The sequence below is a fragment of the Nannospalax galili genome, unplaced genomic scaffold, assembly GCF_000622305.1.
Source record: "Nannospalax galili isolate Female #2095 unplaced genomic scaffold, S.galili_v1.0 scaffold441, whole genome shotgun sequence".
Lineage (NCBI taxonomy): Eukaryota > Metazoa > Chordata > Mammalia > Rodentia > Spalacidae > Nannospalax > Nannospalax galili.
In genome coordinates, this window is record NW_008348089.1 from 712,704 (window position 1) to 738,302 (window position 25,599).

At 42.1% G+C, this 25,599-nt stretch overlaps 1 protein-coding gene across 4 annotated transcripts in view; it reads right to left on the reverse strand.

The window, feature by feature from the left end:
* Gng12 (G protein subunit gamma 12) overlaps positions 1–9,034 on the reverse strand; it is a 135,468-nt gene extending 126,434 nt beyond the window's left edge. For 3 of the 4 annotated variants that reach the window (XM_008844612.3, XM_029569071.1, XM_017801014.2), the window contains exon 1: positions 8,921–9,034. The gene's annotated coding sequence lies outside the window, so the exon portion shown is untranslated. The remainder of the gene's footprint in view (positions 1–8,920) is intronic. The other variant, XM_008844614.3, reaches the window with a different exon arrangement.
* Positions 9,035–25,599: the final 16,565 nt, after the last annotated feature.

Here is a 25,599-nt window from a genome sequence, read left to right on the forward strand (position 1 = left end):
TTTGACTAGGCTCCCCATTGTGACTGATTGTCCCCGGTACCAGGGGCGGCATGGGCTGGCGAACGGCGCACTTACTCATCCCCAATCATCACTGCGCGGGGGTCACTGGCTCGAACCCCCTGCAAGTAGTGTCCCTCTGATGACCTTGTGGGAATTTCTACAAAGTCATGCTCAATGAAGGCAGTTCTCCATAGAGCATTCAAGTACAAATGAAGGCTGATGAAGTCTGCACTTCAGGGAACACTGGTGATCACACCAAGTCCAGCTGGGCCTTATGCTTCTCTTCTCAGTTAACCAAAGATCAATTACATGGCCTTGCCTTTTAGAGAAATGACTATTCTGCAAGAAAGAATGCAGAACACAGGGCCTTCTGAATCCCTGGCCCCACAGTCACAAACTGTTTGGAAAAGCACAGAAGTCTTAGCAACTGATTTAGGAAGATCTAGAAAGTTCTTCTAGGTATTGACCCTCCCACAGAGCTGAAAGTACCAAGCCTGAACAGTCTGCAGCACTTGGGCTTTTATTATTCAGCAATCTTCTGAAATGTAGACCTATTAAAAGAAGACAAAATCCCTCCTGGGGCCAGGAGAGCAACCAGATACTCACAACTAAGCACGTCTATGACACCCAATAAAACCTGTCATGATAAACCAAACAAACAAGTGACACTATAAATGATTTTAAAGAGAGCCTTGGCAGCATGGTATGATCCAGCTGAAAATCCTCTCCAGTCCACTCACCTCTACTCTCTGCCTGGCTCCCAGTTGCCTGCCTGATGCACTCCTTTCTTGAGAGAAAACACGGGGTGCTCTGTATCTGCTGGCAGAAGTTGTTCAACAACAGCACTCAGAGGACCAGTTCTCTCATCTGTACACCAAGGCTTCCTCTGGGAGTCCTGTCCTTCAGGACAGGTCACTAAAGGGCTGGCCTTTGCATTTACCTGAGGCCTACTAGGCCTCAGACATGAAGGTACTAAATGTGGTGGCTGAAGAGGGGTGAGCAGCATGGAGAGATGCCCATAATTCTGGTTGCTTGTCTCATTCATGTAAGGAGCCCTCTCCTTATATTTCTTTTGACTTGATTTATAGTTTTCTAATGGAAGCACTCCATTTAAACCCTTTGCTCTCTCCCCTTTGCTATGTGTGCCTCCCCTGTGACTCTTGGCGAGGGTCTTGGTATCAGTTGTGGAGCTAGAGTAACTCTGGGGGAAAAAAAAATCTAGCCCTTTGAGCAAGGTTCTGACCCTTAGGGAATCTACTTCCTCATGTGGGCCTTTGTAAGAACTAGGCAAGATCTGGGCTCAGAAAAGGCCAGAAAGGGTCCAGGACACATGACAACTTGGTTAAGTAGAATCAAACGTTTGTGCTGCAACCCCTTTTTATTTCTCCAACTTTCCTGTTAGTCTCAATACACCCAGATCTTCATCATTTCTGTCCTCCAGGTGTCTGACAGACAGAAGGTTCTGTATAAACTCAGCTTGCCAATGCACAAGACCTGAACCTGGAAGTAACAACTGTGAAGTCATATTTGGCCTATATAGTTCTTTATTATCTACATGTGGACTTTTCAAATACTTCTTATGAAGAGTTGGGCCTGGTGGCACCAGTCTGCCATCCTAGCACTTGGGAGGCAGTGGCAGGAAGACGCCTGCCTAGGTAACTTGGTGTACAACACTAGCATGCACAAGGCCCTAGGTTTAACTCTCATTTTATATATCTATATGTGTGTGTGTATATGTATATACACACAAGAGACACAGACACGCAAAAACAATCAACAAAACCAAAAAACCACCAAATACCTCTTATAAAGAAAAACCTGACGACTTCTAAAAGAGCCTCCCTTTTATTGCAAAGGTTCTTTTTGTTTTGGATCTCTTTATTTTTATTTTATGTGTATGAGTGTTTTGCCTGCATGTAATTGCACCCATGTCATGCAATGATATCAGAGGCCAGAAGAGGACATTGGATCCCCTGAAACTGGATTGACAGATGGCTGTTAGCCACCATGTGGGTGCTAGGAATGGAACCCAGGTCCTCCGCAAGAGCAGCCAGTACTCTTTCTTAACTGTTGAGCCATCTCTCCAGCCCCATTTGTTTTTTGAGACAAGGTCTCATTATGTAGCCCCAAGCTGGTCTGGAACTCATAATTTAGTTCACCCCAGGCTGGCCTTGATCTCACAGCAATCTGCCTGCCTCTGCCTCTGGAGTGCTGGGTTAAATGTATTGCAGCACCAGGCCTGGTATACTGAAAGGGTTGTTTTTTTTGTTTGTTTTTAATTTTATGTGTATGCATGCATTGCCTGCATGTAGGTAGGTGCACCCATGTCATGCAATGCCAGCAGAGGTCAGAAGAGGCTGTCGGATCCCCTGGGACTGGAGTTATGGACAGCTGCCATGTGGGTGCTGGGATTCGAACCTGGGTCTTCTGCAAGAACAACCAATGTTTTTAACTGCTGAGCCATCTCTCCAGCCCCTGAAAAGGTTGTGATACTTAATTTGAGAGCATTTGTGTGCCATGAAAGTTGGTGGTTTTTGCCAAAACATCAACAAAATCCTTCTATATGTAGTTATAAACCAGAATTTGCTTTGAGTAAGTATTATAATGATGTGTTATATGTACATGTTCATTGGTGAAATGGGAGAAAACGAAGGCAGGGAACCAAACTCTGATCACTCATTTGTCTATATTTCCTTCAAGCTTTTAAAAAATGCATAGTTATGAAATGATAAATGCACTGTAATAGTGAGAACGCACTATGATTTATAACTGTCTTCCACTTATTTAACCTGAAACAGACTTCATGCACAACTTTTTTGTTTCTAATTAAAAGAACTGAAATTAAGACATAATTAATTTGCTTGAGTAAGTTATCACAATCCAACTCATATTTAAAAGACACAATGTTATTGCCTAATTGCTACATATTCTCTTGCTTTTTAAGTACAATTTGGCAGGACTTTTTGAATAGTAATTTAGATTTGAGGGAACTATTAAAACTCTGCATGGCTGTTTTCCTGTTATAAAAGTAATACACACGCATTAGATGTAGAAAATAATTTAATGTTACTATTTCTTGAATACGGACTGTGTGTCAGGCACTGTTCTAGGTGGTTCACATAGACTATTTCATCTATTATTCACAACCTCAATAAAGCATAGAGATTAAGCTGTCTAGTCTACACACCTAGAAACAGGAGCCAATAATCCACCACTATGCTATGATGTTTGAGCAGTAAAAGCAAACAATAATTCAAGTCCTCCACTGCATCAGAGCATAATGTCATAGGTCCCAAACAATCCTTAATAAACACTGTACCCTTTATAGTTATTTAAAATTGTAGTAAACTACCATTCCTGTGTCACTATGGAGCAATTAAAAAATGAGAAGTCACCTGTGACACAGGCTATTCTCCTGACCAATTTGATTCTATGCAATTTGATATGCATTAAGGAAAAAACATAGATGCTTAAAGGGATTTGTTTTAAAAGATGGAAATATTTAATTTTGCAAATTTAGATTAGATAAGTACATTCCCTGAACTAACTATCCAGTGTCACAAAATATTTTTCATTCCCTAAACTAACTATCCAGTGTCACAATTAGTCCTAAAGCTTCTCATAGCATATCTGCTGGCCTTAGACAGCTGTATACTGCAAGAGCAAACAACTGGATACTTTGGGGTCACATTTTATCATACTTTATTTGAAAATCATACTTGGTTAAAGACAAATACTTCTTCTGTTTCTGATTTACTTTCCTATCCAAGGCTGATAAATGTTAACTATTTGAAATAAAAATTCTCTTTAAGAATGGGATGGCAGGGTGGAGGAGGGAGTCTGGGAAGAGGTAGTTAACACTAAAGGCCTTTTGAAAGTCATATGGAAAATCAGTCATATGGAAACCTACTACTAAAGAATCCTTTTTTTAAAAAAATTATTTATTATTTTTATTTTATGTGTATGCGTGTATTGCCTGCATGTAGGTAAGTGCACCCGTGTCGTGCAATGCCTGTGGAGGACAGAAAAGGCTGTCGGACCCCCTGAAATTGGAGTTACAGACAGTTGTTAGCTGCCATGTGCGTGCTGGGATTCGAACCTGGGTCCTCTGCAACAGTCAGTGTTCTTAACTGCTAAGCCATCTCTCCAGCCCCTACTAAAGAATCTTAAAATATATACATACATACATACATATATATGTATATACAAATACACACACACACACACACACACACATACAGAGAGAGAGAGGGGGGGGTTAGAGAGGTTAAGTGGAGTTACTCTATAATGGGGGGGGGTTTACAATGCCCCAACCAGACACCATAAGCTAGCAAATAAAAAACCCAATACCAGGGATGAGCTCCCTAAACCCTCAAGCAACACTGGCTATTGCTACTGCTCTTGGTTACCATCCAGAATGTGATGGTTAAGACACTATTGCCGAAGACACTACCAACCTGAGTCATAGAATGAATATAGAAAAATCAAGCTGGTACTGACCTCATGTCTACTGGTTAGCTCTCACAGTGCTGGGAGGTACTATGTATGCTACCAGAAAACAAATCATCAACCTTACTAATCTGTGCACTGTGAGCTGTAATAATAATTGGCCTGGCAAGATATGCCCCTTAGTGCATTAGTGGAATGAATGTTTATGGAAGTAACCAATCAATTAAAAGCTCACTTCCCAAGATGGAGCCGATATTTGGCCCTGTTATCAAGGCCAAGAACCTGTGGCTAGATAGGTCACAGGCCCTAGGGAACAACCTACTACTATTATTCTGCTAAATGGACATAGTATTAAACCAATTCCTAATGACTTATCATTATACCCATAGATTAGTGCATCACTCAGTTGTCACCAAAGGAGCTTCTTCTTGCAGCAGATGGCAATTTACAGAGACCCACAACTGGTTAACATGCAGAGAATGAAACTGCAAAGCGCTCAGTCCTAAATGGCATAGCTATATCACACCTCCTCCCAAGGCTCAGGGATCATTGCAGCAGAGTAGAAAGATTCTAAGAGCCAAAAGTGGTAGTAGAATACAAGGAAACTGTGTCTGAACACAATGGGGCATTGCACGTATGAAACCACAGTGCTTGTGACAGGATGCACAAGACCTGCGCAAGCTCAAGTCACACAAAATCCTAGCATGCAGGGTAGAAGTGGGCACAAAGCTCCATTCCTAGCTGAGGAACTATTAGCAACTGATAGCTGCTGGAAGAGGGAGAGTCCATTTTCATTTAGGGTGTGATATTAGCTAAGATGGCTACACTCCAGGGGATGGACCTACACCCAAGAGTATTTGGAGAACACAAATCAGACTTGATAAACCTTAAGAAAAATAATAGCAGACATGAAGTAGGGGAAGGCTAGGGAGGTAGGTATGGATCTGAGAGATGGGAAAGGGGTCTGAAAATGATCAAAATACATTACAAGAAATTCTCAAAGAATCAATAAAAATATTACTTAAAAAAATTATCTTTAAATTTAAAGCCAGGCACATTAGGGCACACCTTTAATCCCAGCACTCAGGAGGCTGAGGCAGGTGCACCTCTTATGAGATGGAGGCCAGCCTGGTCTACATAGTGAATTCCAGGCCAGTTGGCCAGCTGGAGTTACAGGGTGACCCTGTCTCAAAAAAAATCCAAAAAATAAAATAAAATTCTCTTTAAATTTAAAAAAGATAACTCATGAAATGTTTCTAACTGCCCAACTGTAAAATAATTATGTATTTATCTAAATCATATAATCATGTTAAATTATTAATCATAATTTCATAATTATTCATACTGCTGTTTAGAAACAGAACACAGAGATTACACATACATATTTACAACATACATATACAGATATATAAAATAAATCAGGTCAACTTTCTTGTTTTATGAGCAAAACCTTACTCTGTAGCCTATGCTGTCTGGGCTGGCCTTCAACTAACAGCAATTCTCCTGCCTCAGCTTTGCCAAATCCTGTAATGACAGGTATAAGCCACCAGGCCAGCATTCAGGTCAATGTCTTTGGAATTTAAAATTGCACTACCTGACATTTCCAGAGGGTTCAAGCTGCCATCTTATAATTTATGCAGTATTCTGATTGAGCAAACCAAGAAAACCAGTAATTTTAGTTTTTATAGGTTAGGGTCAGTCTGTTTTCCGAAGACTAGCTCTAATACTTTCATTCAAACTCTATTAGAAATAGATACCACTATTTTCCATATCTATATCTATATGTATATATTGGTCTTTTTGAGACAAGGTCTCCCTGTAGCCCCAGCTGTCCTGGAACTTACTATGTAGACCAGGCTGGCCTTAAACTCACAGGGATCTGCCTGCTTCTGCCTCCCAAGCGCTGGGATTAAAGGTGTGCGCCACCACACCTGGCTATTATCCATATTTTACAAATCAGACTGAAAAAGGCTAAGTAATTAATACTCTCATCCTGGTCTCTTAACACCAAAGACTAAACTAGAAACCACTGTTAAACTGCTGCTGTTCCCTGTTAGGGCTCAGAAAAAATTTCTTCCAGAATTTACCATCCTAGCGTAGACTTAGGCTGAAATTTCAAAAATAAAAACCAGAGAAACAAGTCCAGCTAATGAAAACCGAGCACAGTCTGTGGCGTAATTCTACATCTGATTTTTGTTTCCTACTAGTGAGAAGTTTGGTTTACTAAAGTTAATTTAGCATTCACTAACATTTCTGCAAGATTTCTGAATATGAAGCCTTTTGCTATCACACCCTGGCCACCATACATGTTCTGTAACAAGTGACAACACAAATCCAACAGTTAGAGAATTCTTTCAAATAAGATTGGAGCTTTCTGCACAGATGAGTACATCATCTTTCTAAGCCACATTTTCCAGTCTCTTGTGAAACACCGATCTGCATTTTTACATTTCTACACAAATCTGAGGTTCTATTCCTAGTGGGGTGTACAGCACTTAGATTACTTGGGCTAAACACTACTGCGTTGTTTATAAGCCTTAGATTCTGTAGTTACTGTTTAGCATTCATTGGATTTAAACCAGAGCTTTATGGTGCTGGTTAACTGCTAAGGAAGGCAAAGGGTCTGAACATTTGACCTAAAAGTCCACTTAGCAATCTACAACTGATTACTTTTAAAAATGTGCCAGAGGAAGGGGGTCAGCAGGTGGGGGGGTGGTGAATCCAGAGGACAATGGGGTATGCCTGTATAAAGCTGACAAAAATAAAAAAAAATTAAATGTGCATGAACCACCTGTTTGTTAGGAAATGGGCTTGCTGATGACACATCTTCTGGTTGAAAAAAATAGCTCTTTACTTAAAAGTGACTGCTTGTCAATAGTAAACTTAAACCCACTGGTCTAGAGCTGCCAGCCTGCCTTCCAGCCTCCCTGGGATCCAGGGATAATTGACAATTCAAGGCCTTGAACTGCCAGCGATGGTGCAGCTGGTGACTAGCACTCTAAAAACAAAGCCAAACTCTTGCTTTAAAAAATTGCGAACACACAGACACAGACCCTGCCTCTGACAACATCCAAAAGATTCATTATAGACAATCTACAACCGCCCCAGGAAATATAAACAGTAATCCGCAAAGACAGCAGGGGGAGAGGAAATAACTGATGGGAAGGAAGCGAATCGTGAAGTCCGCCCAACTCTACAAGGCCTAAGAAATTCCCAGTTTGTTGTCACTGGGAGCAGGGGGGTAAACGTGCCTGGCACATGGGCATAGATCTCCCTTTCCAGCTCGGGCGCGGAGCTGCTTCCTTTTCTATCCGCTTATCTGTGCCCTGCCACACCCGTTCAGGAGGCCCACGACACGCCAGGCCTGGTAAGATCTTCCAGCTGATTTCCAGTTGCTCAAAGTTTCAGTTCACCACAGGAGCTTTAACAAGAATGATGGCTCCCTTTCCTAAAGTTATGAATGGTTTAAGTCCAATTTACGAGACTGTCAGGGAACGCCGGCGATAGCGTTTTAAATGAGCTTTAACCGACAGGCCCTAACTAAAATGAAAACCAGTCACTCCCACCAGCTGACCGTCCGACGCTACACTGTTTTTAAAAATCAAGCAAAATATAAGTGGAACCCTGAACTCCCATTACCACCCACGACTGCTCTGTCCCGCGGCAACCTGCGCATCTTTGCCCTGGGGTCCCTCGTGGAGTGTCGTCGGTGAAGTGTCACCCCCGTTTTCTCCACAGCACGACCATTCCCCGCCGGGGTGCGCCGAGCGCGTGGGGCCGCTGCGAGCCCACTCCAGTCCCCAGACCCGCGCGGGGGTCGAGGGGCGTGGCGGCCCCCACCCGCTCCTCCCGCAGCATCGCCCCGAGCTGGGCGGCGACTCGGGGCCTCCCGCCGGCGGGGCTAGGTAAGGCGAGGCAAGGCCGGCCTGGGCGGCAGTAGGGACGAAGGCTTCCCGGACGCCCGCGCCCCCGACCCGCGCCCCAGATCCCTCTCCAGCCCCGCTCCCTGCTCACCCTGCGCCCCCGGCCCGGGCCCCAAGTCCCTCTCCCGCCCAGCTCCCCACACCCTGCGCCCCGAGCCCGCTCCCCGGGTTCCTCTCCGGCCCAGCTCCCCACACCCTGCGCCCCCCGCCCGTGTCCTGGGTCCCTCTCCGGCCCCGCTCCCCCCACCCTGCGCCCCCCGGCACGCTCCAGCACCGCTCCCGCGCCCTCGGGCTGCCGTCCAGGGCGAGCGCCGGCCTCGCTCCTCTCTCCCGGCCCGGCGCCCCAGCAATCCCGCCTCCCGGAGCTCTACCCTGCGTCCCTCCTTCCTTCCTCCGTTCCCTCCCTCCACCTCGCGGCTCAGTTCCCGGGACTCCTAGGCAGCCCGGTCCCCAGCTCCCGGTCCGCGTCCCCCGCCCAGTCCCGCATCCCGTCCACGGCCCTGTACCCCGCCCGGGGCCAGGGACCCCGTTCTAGCCCTCGCGCTCACCCGCCTACTGCGCCGCCGCCCCGAAGTCGGTCCCAGCGCCCGGAGCCTGCCGACCTCTCGGCCCCGCTGCCCAGCTCCTCCCCGCGCGCGTGGGCGGGGCGAGCGCGATGGGCGGGCCGGCTGCGGGTCCTCCTCCATCCCACCCACGGTTTGGCGCCCTCGCCACGCCGGCCGCGGCCGCCTAGTGGTGTCGGGTGCCAGCACACAGGGGTGCAGTTAGCCGCCGTCTGGCCGGCCTTGCCACCCCCTACCACCGCCACCACCACTCAGATTCTCCTAGACCTGGAGTTCGAGCCTGGAAGATCCTGGCTTCACCGCGGCCCCTCCTCTGCTAACTCCTGGCAAAAGTGTCTTGCGGGCCAGAGCCTCGCCAGCCGGTTGCCAGAGGTCCCCTGGGCTGTGAAGATGAGCCCTGCCAAACCCCTGCACAAAAGTTAGGCTCTAATCCAGAAAGGTCTGAGAAAACAGTCACAGTCGTATTTAAAGGGCCCTAGGGCCACCGGAGAGGTTGTTTCCCAGAAGTGGAGGTAAAAGCAGATTCTTCAGTTTGAAGTACAGTCTCCCAGCACAAGCGCCCCCTCCACCCCCATGAAATTTGTGCTTCCGAATGCCCAGAACTTGGCAGAGTTCTGTGTAATGAATTAATTGGATTAGGTTGGTCTTTTCTGGGTGGATTTAGAGTTTGGTAGATTAAAGAGTCAATTTGGCTTCCACAAGCTGCATTCTGTTCAGCCATTCAACAAAACGAAGCACCTGTTCCGTGCCAAGCATTGTGCTAAATGTGATGGGACATACCGGTCCAATAGAGATTTTTAAAAAGCTCCAGAACCCAGGAAAAGTGAAGATGGATGTGCAGAAATGTTAATGCTCAGAGCAGTTTTCTAGAATGTTTCCTAGGTGTCTGCTTTCTTGTTTAACAGGATGGAGATAGAAGGCCAAAATAAGTCCAATAAGAACCAATGTGGGCAGAATCCATTTTTGATATGGAGTCAGTATTGACTGAGAGCAGGCAGCACTAATTGGGCTCAATGGTGAAACAGTGAGAGCGAAGGAGGGAACAAAGAGCGGGTAGGGAGAGAATGAAGATGGGGATGGAACGTGTTGAGGGGGTGTGGAAGAAGGAGTGGAAGGGGGAGTTTGGGAGTGTCTGTGATCAAGATACATTGTACACAGATATAAAAAGATATTCTAAAAAGGAGACATCAAATTAAAAACATGAGAAAATAAATAAATAAATAAATAAATAAATAAATAAATAAATAAATAAATAAATAAATGTATTGAGTGAGGATGTCTATGTGGAGTTTCACCAGCTAAGTGGGACCCTGTGAAGCTGAGAGCTAAGAACTCCAGCAAGGGCATGAAGTTCGCTCTTGCTTACGCCTGACCCTTACTCAAGTATCAGTGTTAGTGACATCCTTTGGTAAGGTACAGACCGGCTGTTGGAAGTAGAGAGAATGTATGATTGGATGCTTGCTTGGGAAGTGTAGGCTTCCTAACCTCTGGATGGTGTACTTGATGAGGTGCAATCCATAGCCTGCCAGAGAAACCCTTTACTTCCAGCTTTGTGTAGCATTAGGAAACACGTGACTGATTCAGATGTTGGCCACCGAAAATATACAACTTAAACAGAATGGTGGGACCCTAGAGTTGACTTGTAGCTATATCACTAATTTCCATGTCTGAATCATGAAATGGGCAGTTAAGTGCTTTCATGCACTTTTCTTTTTCTCTCAGTATCTACCGCAAAAACAAGCTGAGTGGCTTGTTGAAGATGTTCTAGTTTAATGTTATTCTAATTGTGGCCACAGCACAAGAGTCTACAAACTGTAGAATTGTTACTTATCCACATAAGAAAAGAACAGAAATTAAACTTCTGTAGAAATTGTCTATTGAGACCTAATCATTTGAAATGTGATCTTTTATTTTGTATGGCTTTTTTCACTGTGTATGGTTTTATATTATTTTGTTGTATAAAGTATCAGCCTACAACAGTCAGATCTGTTGAGTTCTGTATTCCTGAGCTCTGCTCCCTCAGATTCAACTACAGATTGAAAATATATATAAACAAATTTGAGTCTGTACTACACAAGTTTTTCTTGTCTTTATTACATTTATAATACAGTATAACAACTATTGACATTAATATTTGCATTGTATTAGGGTTAGATAATAAAAAAAATCAGGGACAATTAAAATATATGAGAGGATGTAGGGAGGTTATATGTAAATACTATGTTGTTTTACTCAAGTGCTTACTATCCTCAGACTTTGATATATGGGTGGAGGATGGTTCTGGAACCACCTGAGGGATAACTGTTCTACAGGTAGGTAAAGGACCTCCAATCATATTAGCCAAAAGGCAAAAACAGGAAGACCTAACATTTTAAAAAATATTTTATTTATTATATTTATGACTTTTATTTTATGTGTATGAGTATTATGCTTGCATGTATGCAAGTGCACCCATGTCATGCAATGCCCACAGAAGCCTTCTGGGTATTGGATCCCTGGGAGTTATGGATGGTTCTTAGCTGCCGTGTGGGTGCTAGGAATTAAACCTAGGTCTTCTGTGAGAGCAGTCAGTGCTCTTAACTGCTGAGCCTTCTCTCTCCAGCTCAGAAGAGCTAACATTTAACCAGCACTTCCTGCGTGACAGATGTTGCTTGAAGATCCTTACATATATTAAATCTTTTAATTCTCCTAACAACCCCAGCAGGCAGGGACAGGAAAGTGAATCCGTACAATCTGAAACTGGCAGGTTTCAAAAGGTTTTAAAAGCAAGGTACCTACCCTACAGTTTGTGTTTGTGCCCATGGCCCTGGATCCCAAGCTCTTTCTATTCTGTTGTTTCCTGAACTTTGATGACTCACATTCCATCTTCATATACCTGCTATTTTTAATATGTATTTTGACTGACTCACTTTTGTTAATGTGTATGCACATGCAAGAAAGAGAGAGAGAGAGAGAGAGAGAGAGAGAGAGAGAGAGAGAGAGGCCTATGCTTAGTTTAATATTTGGCTATACCATTTTGAAATTCTTAAATAATTCATGAACATTTTTCCATTCTTCTAATTAGTAATTCCAGTTTGAAAGTTAGTAATTGCTGTTAGTAATTCCACTTATGAAATCATGGGTTTGAAAAGCATCCATCTCTTGCCCTAGTGCATGTTAAAGTTTATGCCCCACTTCAGCCATTTCCGTTAGCATTTCATTGTATCCCCTCCAGTCCTTTTCTAGCTTTGCGTGCACTGGTTCCAGGTGTGCTTCATACCTGACACCAGCTGCATTTCATGGTCAAAGTACTGATTTCACTGCAGGACAGAACAGCTGGAAGTGTCTAGTAACTGGTGTCCTCCTTATATCTCTTCTTTAACCAGTGACAAAGGAATGTGGAGGCAAAAATACCCCAGCGCTTTGCCCCTAATTGGAATAACTCCAGGTTGCATCTACACTGCCTACAGTGTCCCCCACATAGGTGGGGTGAAATCCCCCCATTCCTCTCTGGTACTACTAAACTCATCTGTGTAACACACTCATGATCAGCACCCTACACCTTAGGAGGCTCGAGTTATAGGAAGAAGAGTTATGCTAAATTGTATACAGAGCTTTGGCCATAGAAACAGCTATCTATAGTGATCAAGAATGGTCTAGGTTAAATGAGAAGACTTGTGTTTCAATGATTCTGACACTGTGTACACAAAGTATGAATTTGTATGGTGTCTTAGATTGAGTTTATTACTGAGTGATTAAAAAACACATCTGAAGGAAGTAAGGCTGGCAGGTCTGGGTAAGAGCAATGAGGCACCTCTCAGTATGGGGACAGCTGAGGACTTCAGTGAGCCTCAGCATAAAGGGGGACTGGAGTTAAGTGGGCTAGATTGAGTCCATGGGATTGACTTTTGTATCTCTACCTCTTACATTGCTAGAAAGAAGTAGACTTTGGCAAAGTGGTTTGTTAGGGCAGTGCCCAGTGGTAGGTGCAACAAGGATCTGCTCAGGGGCCAGTAGCTGGGGAGCAGCTGGAGCTCTGAGAGCAAGGGCTTGGGAGAAGCTTCAGAGCAGAGCTATCTCCCAGAGCTCACTTGGGCTTGTGATCAGTAATAATAGCTCAACCCAGGAGGGGGTGGCCTTAGATTTTTAAATTAATTAATTGATTGCTTATCAGTATGGAGGGGGGCATGAATGTTATAGTGTGCATGAAGAGGTCAAAGGACAACTTTTGTGGAGCTGGTTCTCTCTTTCCACCTCTTCATGGGTTCCAGGGATGGAACTCAGGTCTCTAGGCTTGAGGGGAAAGCACCTTTCCCACTGAACCATCTCGCCAACCTCTGACCTTCAATTTTTATATAGCATGGAAGCAATTACTCATCATAATTTACCTGATATCATGGGCCCATTGGATTTCCCACTTTTTCTTTCCCAGGTTTCCTTTAAACTTTTTCCCTTCCCTTCACTGATTCTCTGTATTTTCCAACCTTTCTCTCAGTGACCTTCCAAACAACCAAGAAACCAGTTGTCTATAAAAGGGTGGTAGTGAATCAGAGTGAGATTTATGTCTCATGGGATGAGGGGGTTCTAAGAGAACGGCTTCCAAAGCCCAAATCTTAATTCTACAAAACAAATGGCTTTCTCCATTGTATGATGATTTTATAACTCAGGAGAGCTGATTTTTTAAGATTTCAGTTTCTATGTGAACCTACTGTAAATTTTTGTTCATTATTCAACCCTACTCTGTAAGCTTTTATTCAATATTCTATAACACCATCATAACTAAAGCATTAGTAAAAAAAGAATTGTGAAGAAATAGCGAAAAATGAGGCTGATTAGTCAGCCCCTGAGGGTCAGTCCCACAGATGTGTGGAATCATCTTTGCTCTCTGTGGATTTTCACTTGTCCGGTCTCACACAGTTACTCTTTGTCTGAACCTGCCTTAGAAGTTATGGAAAACTACCTTCTTTTGAGTAGGCAAGTGTTTCACAAACTGGTTTTTCTGCTCAGTCAGAAACTGCCATATTCCCTTGTATAAGTTAGGTAAGGAGAAGAATCCAGAGTCTTGGAAATCCCCAGGTAACTTGTTGTAACACAGATGGCCACAGGCAGGAACTATGACCCAAATGGTGGCTATAAATCAGAGGCAGATCAGCTCAGTTCCATCCTCCAGTGGCCATCAAGAGATCTGGCTCAGAGTGGCTCAAAATGAAGGTTAACTCAATATGCATTTTCTTGATCATTACTAAGCTAGACACACACCCTTGATCTAGAAAGTACATATACCTACTATATTGCCTAGAAGTCAAATACATTGGCTCAAGAGTTAATGAATTTCCCACCATCAGAAGAATCAATCAATGGTCAACAAAAAAAGTAGAGGGCAGAGGATACAGGGAAACAACCCAAATGAACATTGTAGGAGAGACAGTACCTCAATTCCCAATACCTTGTGAAAGAAAATATGGACCTACATATATTTATATGCAAAGGTGCCCTGAATGTATCTTTTGAGCATAGAAAGCAAGTTTTAGATACATAAACATGCAAATTGCTTTATAATTATGTCTGTGATGAGTGTGTGCAGAGTATTACCAGTGACTTTCTTAAGCAGTGAATTTTAGTGGAGCAAAGCCCTTTTCTCTTTTATTCCTCCATCACACAATTCCCCAAACCTCTAGATATACCAAAAAGGTTTGGAGGTTTTTCTCCCTTACAGTCAGTGATACCCAGCATCAGAACTCTTACTTGCAGAAACCACATGAGCAGGGAAACTGATGCTGGTCTAAGCAGTGGCAGACCCTTGATCATTTCCATAACACAGCCAGGGAACCTGGATATTGGCCCTGATAGGAAGCATACTCAGATGCTAAGTAATTAAATGTATCAACAGAAACATTCTCTTTGTCAACCATTCATCTCAAACTTTTCCTGAAGAAAATACAGGCCCTTGCAATGCCAGAAAGGGAAGCAGCATGTGGAATAATGATTATTGACTTAGCTGTAGCCCATAGCTATATTTTTGACTCATACAGTCAATATGTGGACTTGTGAGCTAAGATGAGATGGACTGTAAAGTGTTTATTCTGACACTCTGGTTACAGACCTGTTAATTTCATTTAGCTTTGGATACTGGTACAAACGGGAGGTATCAGGCCTATAAGCTCTGTGACTCTCATTTACACGGTCTCAAAATATCTAACATGTATTTTTAGCATATGGGGGAATCTCAGAAAATGTGTTTGAAATTATATTTTAATATTTCAGTGTCCCATGATATTTAGATCACTACAACCCTAGCATTGTTGTTAATATTATGGAGTTATCTTGTTTTATTTTTAAGTAAAAAAGATAACCCTGAGAATATGTATCACATTCAGAATTTGAAAATAATAAAGTTACACTAGCTTAAAGAGTATTATAACCACATCTTGCTCCTGCCCGAAACTTTTTTCAGGTGTCTTATTGTTTTCTTTCCTGTTCCCTATTTCTTAGATTAGTAGAGAGATTGAATATCTAATATCAACTGTCACCTATGGTCCCCATAGCAATTCAGGCCTGTATCTACTTACAGAAGTCTCTGATGGATTATGCTGGATATTTTTGTATTCCTATAAATAACCTTGAACTTTATTGTGGAAAAAAGTTAACTGGAAACAGATTAATCTTTTCAGATCTTGCTTTTAAGATCTGGCAGGGTTGGCACAGTTACCACACTAGGGGTAATCCACAGCCCCAACAAAGGAAAACCTGTTTGTCTCTATAAATCCTGAGATATTCCACCCAAGCTGGTGGGAAGAGTCGCTGTTCCTGGTCTGTGTGTCAGGCACTGATGTTTCTAATCCTTACAACAATTTAAGTACACTACTTCCTAAACTCCTCCTTTATGATATGGCTTAGATGTTCCTTAAGGAGGGGGTGGTCTCACCTTATTTGCTTTCCATCTCCCAGGGCCACAGCTTTTCATTATCTGACAAACAATATCTTACAAACTTTTATTTTAAACATCTAGTTTTTGGCTGCTGTAGGTAAGAGGGAAAAAACTGCTCCTTTGCTCCAAATTAGCTAAAAGCAGAAGACCCCCTTTCCCTTCACTCTAAATGTAGGTTAGTATTCTTTTCCATGGATTGCTATTTATTTATTTATTTACTTACTTATTTACTTATTTATTATTTATTTGCTTGCTTATTTTGTGATAAGATCTCACTAGGCCTTGAGCTTGCAGTGATCCTCCTGCCTCCACCTCTAAGCTCTGGGTTTACAGGTGTGCTCCAACACACCTAGGCCTTATCATTATTTAGCATTATAGTTTGTCTCTCTCAGCAGATTATTAGCTCAGCTGATACTGTCTGATACTTTTAAATTTTAAATTAATTTTTAAATTTTGTGTATATAAGTGTTTTTCATGTATGCATACAAATGCACCCCTGAATGCAATGCCCGAGGAGGCCAGAAGAGAGTGTTGGATCCCCTGGAACTGTCAGCCTCCCTATGGGTTCTGGGAATGGAACATTGGCAAGAGCAGTCAGTGCTCTTGTGGGCTGAGCCATCTGTTTGGCCCCTGATTTTTTTTTTTTAATTTTATTTAGTATTTTTATTTTATGTGCATGAGTATATTGCCTGCATGTATGTAAGTGTACCCATGTCATGCATTGCCTGTGGAAGTCAGAAGAGGTCATCAAATCCTATAGAACTGGGGTTACATATGGTTGTTAGCCACTATGTGGGTACTGGGAATTGAACCCAGGTCCTTTGCAAGAGCAGCCAGTGCTCTTAACCATTGAGCCATTTCTCCAGCCCTAGGCCTTGATTTTTTAAGCTATTGTTTCTTTAGCACCTTTCACATTTCCTGACACCCAGTGGTACTCATTAAATAGTTACTGACTGAACTCTAGACTGGGACCAGATCCTGGGAAGCCCTGGGTGTAGAACAAAGAAACAGATTTTGCTGAGGGCAGAGGCTCCACTACTTAGAGTAGGACGATGACAGTCAGGTCCAATTCACTTGCAGTGCAGAACCTTAAAGAACATAATGCTGGTGACTTTACTGAAGTTCTCTGTACATCTGCCAAAGCTCTTACTTAGCAGATTCGATCACATTTTTAGAATCTACTTAGAATTCAGGATCCTGCAGAATCTCTCTCTCTCTCTCTCTCCCTCTCTCTCTCTCTCTCTCTCTGTCTCTCTCTCTCTCTCTGTCTCTCTCTCTCTGTGTGTGTGTGTGTGTGTGTGTGTGTGTGTGTGCACCACACCACGAATGTGGAGGTCAGAGGACAGCTCCAGTGTCAGTCCTCACCTTTGGTCTTGCTTGAGGCAGAGTCTCAAGCAACTTACTGTACTGCCCATGCCAGACTGGAGACTCTCCTGTCTCAGCCTCCCTGTGGACTACAGATGTAGGTCAGCTTTCCCAGATTTACGTGGGTTCTGGGGATTCAAACCCAGGTCCTAATGTTGTCTTGGCAAGCATTATGCATACTGAGCCATATCCACAGCCCCTGACTCTATCTCTTAATCTGATTGGTTCTAAGATCTTTATAAATATTATATCTGACTTTTCTTCCTAGACCAGTGACTGCCACCTGTGTTCAGCACCTTTATTCTGCTGTAACAAACCTAGTCCTCTTTGCTAAAAAGTGAAAGAAACAGGAAAGTAGCAGGGATCTGGAGGAATAAGGGCTCTCTACAAAGACTTTCCGCCAATCCTTTTAGCTTCACATTACCTCTATTTTCAAAAGTGCCTGGCCCTTTTAATTTCTGAGCTTGTCTGGGTTTTGGTGGCAAGAGCTAGTTTGTTTTTCTTTGTATTCCTATGCTCACTGTCAGACATGTGGATTTGAGCTTCCTTGGTCCGCTGTCGTTTCTTGCTGCTAGACATCCATCCAGTTTTCATTTCTGTTCATCTCTTGTTTTACCCTCCCATTTCCCTTGTTCTTAAGATTTACCCTTGTTTATTGCACTTACTGTTAGTGTCTTGCGATTAGGGAAGGAATGGAGATAATCGTACTAGCACTCCTCTCTAATGTGTGTCAGCAATACTGCATACAGGCACAAAGTGCTGGCTTGACAGGTGAAAGTGCCAGCATGGGTGGTGGTGTCAGCTTCTGATTTCCTGATAATCATATCTTTGTTGCTTGAATTTAGTATAAAGTCAGGGAAAGAGGAACAAGCTTTACTGTCTTTACACCTTGTTATCACAACTCTTTTTCTTCCTTTCGAACCTTTCCTTCCTCTCCTTTCCTACCCTCTCCTCTCTCCCTTTTTCCTTAAAGTGCATTATATTTAAGCAAAGTGTGATGGTACATGCCTTTAATCCCAGTACTTGGGAGGCAGAGGCAGGTGAATCTCTATGAGATATTGAGGCCAGCCTGGTCTATATAGCGAGTTCCAGGCCAGCTGGGGCTACAGGGAGAACCTGTCTCAAAAAACCAACCAAACAAACAAAAACCTGATAACAAAATAAATAAAAGAAACAAATTTAAAAAACAAAGTCATGTTTTATTTAATTTTTGTATACTTCAAAGTACATTTTCCCTTACTTCTACTAATAACCTTAATATTTTATCTTCTTTAATATTCATGAAAAGAAAATGTTTTGGGTTATATTCCTATACTTTAAAAAATATTTTATTTATTAATTTTATTTTATGTGTGTGAGTGTATTGTTTGCATGTAGGTAGGTAGGTGCAACCATGTCATACAATGCCCATGGAGAGCAGAAAAGGGCCCATACGTGTGTATGTGTGTGTGTGTGAACACCAGAGGTTGCTCTTGGGTGTCTTCCCCTATTGCTCTGATCATATTTTTATTTATTATTTTTATTTTATGTGTATGAGTGTATTGTCTGCATGTATATGTGTACTCATATTATGCAATGCCCTTGGAGGCCAGGAGAGGGCAACAGATCCCCTGGAACTGGAGTTACGGATGGTTGTTAGCCTTCATGTGGGTGCTGGAATCTGAACCTGGGTCCTCTGTAAGAGCAGCCAGTGCTCTTAACTGCTGAGCCATCTCTCCAGTCCCTTACATTTCTATTCTTTTTTTTTCTTTTAATTTACTGAGAATTTCATACATGCATATAAGGTGTTTTGATCAAATCCATGCCCACTCCCTCCCCTCCAACTACTCCCATATCTCCCTATCTCTTTTTTCTGACAACTTCATGTTCTCTCTCTCTCTCTCTCTCTCTCTCTCTCTCTCTCTCTCTCTCTCTCCCTTTTTTTCTACTCTAACATTTCCCCCTGTAAAGACATAACCCTAAAATTGTTTAGGGATTAGATAAAAGCTCCCAAATACTCTTGACATTTTTGACCTTTGGAATAGAGTATATTACTAAGAGGTCCAAAGACATTTTGACTTTTAGCTAAGAAACTGGATACTTTTCTTTGAAGTCTTTTTACCCTTACTGCCTAGCCAATTCCTACCTCCTATTCTTATCACACCATCCTCTGAAGAGGTTACCCAAATTGCTGATAGGGAATCGGGACTCAGACCTCTCTGGCTTCTTCCATGCTGAACAAGGATGCAGGGTGAGGCAATTGGGGTACCCCTTCAGTGGGTCTATCTAAAAGACTCCCAAATTTCATAACTCTTATCTGTAGGGAGAAAAGAAAGTCCTTGACTGGTGAATAGGAGATGTGAAGGAGAAGTAAAGGCAAGAGCAGTTAGCATTATAAGTTCTAGACGGGGAACCAGAAAAAAGTCAGAACTGGGCAAATTTTAAATGTTCATATCAGAATCCATTGGAATTTCTTGATGAGAGCTTCCAAAAACATCCCTCTATTGGGTTCTTCATCATCTTTCTTTTCCTATCCTTTACATATGTATATTGCAATTTACTAAAGATTATTTAAAGTCATCACAATTTTTAAAATTGTTTAAAATGTTGGAAGGACATAATAGGCACATTGTCAATTAACATTTATTAAGACCTTATTGTGTATAAGGCATTGTTCTAAGAAACTGTTATTTTATGAACTGAAACCTCTACTATCACCCTATGAGGTCAGTATCATCTCCATTTTGTGAATGAGATATTTACTAAAGGTCTTAGAGCAACTGAATAAAGTTATAAAATACAGTCATTGTCCCATGTATCATTGGGAGAATGGGTTCCAGGATCCCCATGAGAATACCAAATTCTGTGGATACTCAAATCTTATGTGTAAAATAGCATAGTATTTCCATCTCACCTATATGTCTTCCTATAGACTTTAACTCATCTCTAGATGACTTAGAATATCCAATAATGTTAATTCTGTGAAAACAGTTGCTATACTGTATTGCTTAGGGAATAACAATGAGGAAAAACATCTACCTGTTTATTACAGATACGATGTTTAAAAAAAGTATTTTGACTTGTGGTTGAATGAATGCTTGCCTGGGGAACTAGCAGATACAAAGAGCTGATTGTATTCATGAAACAAATCTGATTTATTTATCAGTGTCTCATGTGTTCCTTGTTAGGAATCTGAGGTGAAGTATGGTGTGTTAAACCTCCAGGACTCCCTGTGGAGGGAGCTAGTGTCTAAAGATCAAGAGTCATTTAGAAGACAACCAGATTATCTAGCTAGTTGTGCCAGAGGGCTGGGTCTGTAAACCACATGGAAATCCCTCTTTTCTGGAGTGGAGACTGGCTGTGTGTATCTAGAACATCCAGGCTGCCCAGCAGGTTTAAATCCATTGGCTCTAACTCCAGCTGGGCAGACTAGCAAGCCGGAGAGAGCACTTTTTTTTTTTTAAAGACAAACTGCAGCTCAGGCTGACCTTGAAATCAGCCTACAGCTCAGACTAGCCTCAGACTCATGGTAATCTTCCTGCTTCTCAACCTTCTGAGTGCTGGGATTATAGTTATGAGCCAGTAAGGCCAGCAAGAGCATAATTATTACTAGACCTCCTTCAACAAGATAGCTTGTGCCCAGGGGATGATTCCCATAGGAACAGACAGGCGGGATAGTCACTATGCACTGGCTCATTAAGTAGAAGATAATGCAAATGATGACTAGTCAGCCTTCATGAGCCCAATGGACACAGGGGTTAGCACCTACTGACTCCCTCCCTGGGACAACTGTCCCAAAGCCCAGGCAAGGTGAACATCTTGATTTCTAGAAGCTGGATGGAAGTTTTCTTTGGTTTGGAGTGGAAACATTTGGTTAGTTAGTAGAGATAAACATACTATTATTTTAAACATTGCTTATGGATGGTTTTATATTCTGTCCATGCAAAAACATAACTCCTGACTCAAAGGGCATAAGAAATAGTTTATTCTGGAGCTATATATGAATGACGATGACCCAGAGACACAGATTCAATTACCCCAAATTCCATGTTCGATGCGGTAACAGTTCCCTGAAGTTTTACAGTAATAGAACAAAGAAAATCATAAATCAAAACACTTCACATACATTGGTGAAACATCATTGAGTAGGCAGGTCACAGAAAGGTGAGATCGCAGCTGTGTGTGAGCCTCAGCTCCTAGCTGACGGCATTCTTTAACTTTTGGTTGGTGGGAGTTAGAGGATTGTTGGTACATTCGAAAGGTCACTGAGATGTTAGGTCATACACAGAGGAGGGCAATAAATGGCTATTAAGGGGGCTAAGATGGACCAAGATAATTTGACCTGGACTTGCAGCATTCCAAGCTCCCACATGATTGAAGTTCTAATCAGTCAATCAGTCTTGCAGAAGGCTGGGTGTAAGGTGTGGTTCTTTGAAGGAATTTTATTCATAGTTTCCTCTGTTGGCCAAGCATCATCCCATTTTGTACACGTAGGCACCAGATATTAATTTTCCCTCATTGCTAGGAAAGGCTCACTCCTAGGATCTGATGTAGATAAGGCTGAGTAGTAGGTAAGGAAGTGGTCTTTAGGAGGGAGGGATAGCTGGCAAAGATATTCAAGGAGAAAAACCTGGATCCTATGTCAAAATAAACTAGCCATTGTGATCTGGGTCTGATCTTTATTACATTTTACTGATTTATTTTGCGTGAATATGGTGGGGCGGGCTGTGGGTGAGAACACATCATAGCACATGTGTCGTGGTCAGAGGACAACTTTCAAAGGAGTCAGTTTTTCTTTCCACCATGTGGGTGCCAAGGATTGAACTCAGGTTGACATATTACTTACGGATGGTCACCATCTAGGAGTTATGGTTGGGTTCATTTTTTTTCAGTCAAAGAATTAAAAGGCAGGAAAACTCTCAGAGACACCAAAGAGCAACAAGCAAACAGATTTTATTGAAAGATGAAGATTCACACCCACACAGGGAAAAGACTCCCCCACAAGTGGGGAGGAGATTCAGAAACCGAAAATCCAAGTCCCCTGGGGAGGGCCTGGGCTTTTAAGGGTTGTAGTGGGTTCCTTCCCCTAATTTTGGATTGGTCAATTTAAACAATGAAGAGAAGGCTGACAGGTTTATGACTTCAAATGAGGAGGTGTCCAGGTCTTATGTTATTCTTATCTAAACTGGTTTGGACTAGTCAGCTGGAAAAGGAGCCCTACTGGCTAGAGTGGGAGACCCCAGGCCTTTGCCTCAGACCAAATAGCCTAAGTATCCTCTCTTTATTACTCACCAGTGTCCCGTTCCCTATCTATCTACCTGTCCAGATATATGACTAGCTCCTAGTCCCTTGGTCAAGCTCTGCAGCAAGTGCCTTCACCTGCTGAGCCATCTCCCCAGATCCTGATTTTTTTAAAATTTGTTTTTATTAAATTTTATTGTATTTTACACAGAATATCTCAAATAATCTGAATCATCTTTACAGCCCCATGCAGTCAGTGCTCTTAACCGCTGAGCCATCTCTCCAGCCCCAGAAACAGGCATTTTAAACAACTAAAATTTATATGTTAAATATTTTTAAAATTATTTTTATGTATGAGTCTATTTCCTGCATGTATGTAAGTGCATCCATGTCATACAATGCCTGTGGACGTCAGAAGAAGGTGTTGGATCCCCTGGAACTGGAATTATGCATGGTTGTTAGCTGCCATGTAGGTTCTGGGACCTGAATCTGGGTCCTCTGCAAGAGCAGCCAGTGCTCTTAAACACTGAGCCATCTCTCCAGCCTTGAAATTTACACATTTTAAAAAACTGTATTGAATTATGTTGCCTCCTATATTTACAATTATTTGTACTCTATGAAAAATTTTATTTATACTTGGAGTATTTAAATAAATATATTTTAATTTTAGTTTTTCTATTGGCCAGTTTGATTCTGTATCTATAGCCTCATGTGAAGTGGCTAGCTCTAATTCTTAGGAAAGATTGCTTTTTGATGTCTAGATTATTATAATTCTTATGTGTGGATATTGACTTGAATTGTTTTATTACCTTGGTATTATACCAGATTTTAGTTTGAGGAAGTAAATAGACAGTCATATTACAGGAGAAATTAGATAACCATATAGTACTCCTTTAAGTTTTCTTTTTTTAATTTTAATTTTTATTTTCTTTTAATTTTTAATAAATACATGATTAGAAGAAGCATTTCATTACAGCTTTAACATATTCAGTACCACACTCCAGAGCAAGAGTACATCTCTTTCACAAGTGGCTGCAAGTTTGTAGGTTCACAGTTGAATTAATACAGTTATATAATATTGAACTCAGTATAAACCCTGTAAGACATAAAATTGAATGAATTTTAACCTTTAAAAAAGATTGCCATTTCATTTTGGAATATATTGTTCCTTGCAGAAAGACTCATTGTGTTTGCTACTAACACTGAGATGTTGGCGCATACATCTCCAGTCTGTATGTATCTGATTGTTGCTAGTCATAATTGGTTGCACTTGGATCCTTGGCACCTGTGTATGTCCACAAAGTCATCGGGTAGATTTCAATGGTAATGTTTATCACCTCTACTAATTAACATGACATAAATTTCCATGATTCCTCTTCAAATATAATACATAAAAAAAATTTTGTTGATTTTTGTGTGTGTGTGTTTGTGTATCACACAGAACATCCCAAACCATCTTATTCAACTATACACCCACTTTCCAGATGGCACCCTCTCATAGCCTCCTTTCCCCCACTAGAGCCTTTATACTCTGATATCCCTACTACTATCTGCTGTGTTGTCAGCAACCCCAGCCATTCCCCACTACTTGTCCTTCTGGGAATCTAGTCAGCCTATCTAGAGGTCTTTGTTTTAGGAGGGTCAGCTGTTCCTCATCTAGTGGTAATCAGTTGTCAATATTCCTTTAGATAAGACTGGGGTCTGCTGTTCATTTTCCCAGTTCTATGCAGGGATTTTGTCTACCTGAGTTTGCATGTGGTTTGTGTAGTCTGACACCATTGCCATATAATCATATGAGCAGGTTCCCAGGAGCTTGTGGGACTCTGTTTCCATATGGTCTTGTACCTCCTCCCTGGCTCTTACAATCTTTCCACAACAATCAATTTTAAAGGAGTTGATGTAGTTGAAAATATGCTGGAGGAGAAGAGGCACAAGAAAATGATGATTTTCCAGGGGCTATCTGGTTCTGCCTGTGTGAAGATAAGTCAAAGGTCCTGCTTGACCATGGTTGGCTTCGCTTGGAAGCATGGAGGAAGTGGTTTCTCTGTGTTGAACCTCCTCTTTGTAGACTGGACACTGGTTCAAGTCCATCTGGTGGAGTCTCCTCGGCCTCCTTGATCAAGAGGACAGGTGACCCACCACAATTACAGGACATTTTGAGAGATGCTCATAGTTGCCTGGAACTAGTTGACCAAGGAGGGCAAGGAGAAAAATCTATCCTTTATTCCCTCTGACCAAATTATTATAGGCCTCAAAGTATGTCTGTTAAACATCCTTTTGGGGGTCTCTTGGACTATGCTGGCCAACAACTCAAAGGGAGGTTTCTTTTGTCTGGCACTTTTCTTGTTATGTAGCCTTCAGCTATACACATGGACTCATGTAAAGATAATGTATGTATAATTTGTCAGTAGGTTGTTGAACTAATATGGTTCCCTTTGGTTTTCAAAACTAGCTAGGCATTATTTATCTCTCACATTGTCTGACCCCTCCATCATGGTTTTCCCATTTAAGGTGCCCCCCTTCCCCCCCTTTCTCCCTCAATTATACCCTTCTCCTACAGTCCTACCTCTCTTGAGCTCCTTCTTTCCCCTTATACCCTGGGTTCCATGTATACCCTTCCCTCCTCCCTCCCTTAAACTAACCCAATTTTTGTCCACATCTCCCTTATTAAGGCCTGTTTCCTATTGTTCTTCTCTTTCAGGTTCTTTCTTTTCCTTTACCTCCCTGTTTCCTTTCCATTACCCTGGCTCCTGTAGTTATGTCTGGATACATACTCACTTATCAGGATTTGGTTCTAGGATCCACATATGAGGGTGGGCATGTCTTTCTTTAATTTGGGGAAATTTTCTTCTACAATTCTGTTGAGGATATGGTCCATGCCATTATCTTGGGATTCCTCTCCTTCCTGTATGCCTATGATTTGTAAGTTTGGTCTTTTTATGGTGCCACACAATTCCTGCCTGGTCCATTTTTGCGCTTTCTTAAATTTTTCATAATCTTTGCTTGAGTGGTCTAGTTCGTCCACTTTGTCTTCCAGTCTTGATACTCTGTTTTCCATTTCATTCATCCTATTGGTGAGGCTTTCTCCTGTCGTTTCTAATGGACTTACTGTTTCACTTCCTTCTTTATTTCAGCCTGCATATTCTTCAATATTTCTAACTCTTTTCTGAAT